The sequence below is a fragment of the Ricinus communis genome, chromosome 4 (assembly GCF_019578655.1).
Source record: "Ricinus communis isolate WT05 ecotype wild-type chromosome 4, ASM1957865v1, whole genome shotgun sequence".
Lineage (NCBI taxonomy): Eukaryota > Viridiplantae > Streptophyta > Magnoliopsida > Malpighiales > Euphorbiaceae > Ricinus > Ricinus communis.
The window spans coordinates 19,446,276-19,448,476 of record NC_063259.1 but is presented as its reverse complement, the minus strand read 5'-3'; the positions used below and the strand labels follow the sequence as shown (position 1 = coordinate 19,448,476).

At 40.6% G+C, this 2,201-nt stretch overlaps 1 non-coding gene across 1 annotated transcript; it reads left to right on the top strand.

Annotated features, from left to right (window-relative positions):
• Nucleotides 1-620: 620 nt before the first annotated feature.
• LOC125369955 lies at nucleotides 621-726 on the top strand. Its single transcript, XR_007215679.1, has one exon. It is a non-coding gene; the product is annotated as a small nucleolar RNA R71 (small nucleolar RNA).
• The last annotated feature ends 1,475 nt before the right edge of the window (nucleotides 727-2,201 follow it).

Here is a 2,201-nt window from a genome sequence, read left to right as displayed (position 1 = left end):
ATGAGCTCCTCTAAATTTGACTTCTTTTCTTGGGAGGAGGAGCTTGTGCGAGCCCGGTGGTTGTTCTTTGTGGTACATTGATGAAGTCTTTGGAAACTGGCGGACCACGGGCATTATTGTTCCTCCAAGCGAAATTGGGGTGATTGCGCCATCCAGGGTTGTATGTATTCTTTGTAGGGGTTATTCTGCTGTCTTGGGGCATTCCCATATAATCAACTGTTCAACATCGGAAGATATAGTAGAATTAGATGGAAAACTAATAGAAGATGAAGCAAACATACCTCCGTGATCTGATTCGCCTTTATGTCCCGGGCCACCACAAAACTTCATGACCAACGTTCATTGCGTGGGCAAGCATCTAGAGTTGGTCGATCTTCTTGGCTAGAAGCTCCACTTGGTACGCCAAAGGCTCTTGTAGAAGTCCACTTGGTTGACCACTCCTTGTCTTCCTGGTCGACTCTAGAGGATTGCCAACGATAGTTGTTCATGGCCATTTCCTCTATCAAGTTCGAGCTTGCTCGGGCGTCTTCTTGTTTAGCACCCTGCTGCGGCATCCACCATCGCCTCGTTCGCGAGGTTCAACCCATTGTAGAAGGTCCAGACACCGCATCCACACCGGCAATCCGTGATGTGGGCGGCATCTCAAAAGATCTTTAAATCTCTCCCATGCATCGTACATGCTTTCATCATCAAACGCACAAAAGAAGATATGTCATTTCTAAGTTTAGCGGTTTTAGCGGGAGGAAAATACTTATATAAAAATTTTTCATTAGCGCCTTCCGGGGTAGTGATAAATACATTGTGTAAGAGATTGCAACCATCTCTTTGCTTTCTCCCTCAAGGAAAATGGAAACAATCTCAGCCGAATGTCATCATCGGTTGTTCCATTTATTTTGAATGTGTCACTAATCTCCAAAAAGTTGGAGATATGTGCATTGGGATCCTCGCTGGGCAATCCTCCAAACTGCACGCTTTGTTGGATCATCTGGATAACATTGGCCTTCCCATCCAAAGATGGTCGAGCAAACTCGTACATTGTCCTCTGATCCTCATCCGCGTGGGGGTCATGGTTTTCCATCGTGTCTAGTCTATCCACAGGTACCTCAACCTCAATCTCCTCCTCTTCTAATTGCAACCTCTTCCTTAAGAGTCTGAGGGATCGTTCTGGATCAGATAGAGGCTCTATAAGACTCGAGTTTGAGCTCCTGGTCATAAACTACCTGAAACCGAAAGTCCACACAACCACCGATCAACAAAAATAATATAATAATAAATTAAAGAATAAATGAATAAAACAAATAATGACTAAATTAACACAAAAACAATTCACTCTAGTTCACCGTTACAGTTCCCCGGCAACGGTGCCAAAAACTTGATGTGTGCTACTCATGTTAGCTACAATCTAAGGCAGTGTACCTATCGATGCAGTCTAGTACTAATGGCGAGTATCAAGGTCGTATTCCTCGGGAAAGCGAAAGCCCAGAGTTACTCCTTTGTTCTTTGTTATATTAACCTAAAATGGATGATGAATAAATTCTAAACTAACTATTAACTACGAGCTAAGTCCTAAGGGAGATGCAAGAGTGATTGATAAACGAAATAATAAAGACAAGAAGAAAAACCCAAAGGGAATCTAAACTAGTTGGCAACCGAACAAAAGATAAAGGATCGGTGAGTCTAATTATGCTACCCGTGGGCCAATTCTTAGCGAATTCGGTTTCTCTCTCGAGATAACCAAGATTCTAAACCTAATAACCTAAAGTTGGAATCTCTTCCTAACGATTGATTCTTAAATTAGCATTAAGCTTTAATCGCCTCTATTAAGCTTTGTTAATTTTTAATCAAGCTAGTTAATTATCCTTATCTCTAGCGATTATTAACCGGTTCTTGCTATTCAAAATTCCAATTGCCAAACGGATTTCTCAATCTCATAAAGCAATCTAAACATCACAATTCACAATGTCTCATGAATAATGCATTATTTTATTAATACTGGAAACAAGAAGAATACAAAACCAACTCGAACAATCCAACAATATAATATCAAGCCAACATAGTAAAGAAATCCCAATGGATTAAATTAATCTAGCTAATCATGTTCATTCTCAAAATATACAAGAATTCAATTACAACAATAAGCAAAGGTAGAGAAAACCCGATTACACCCTTGGATGAGAGTAAACAGCCCCAAATCCTTTTGC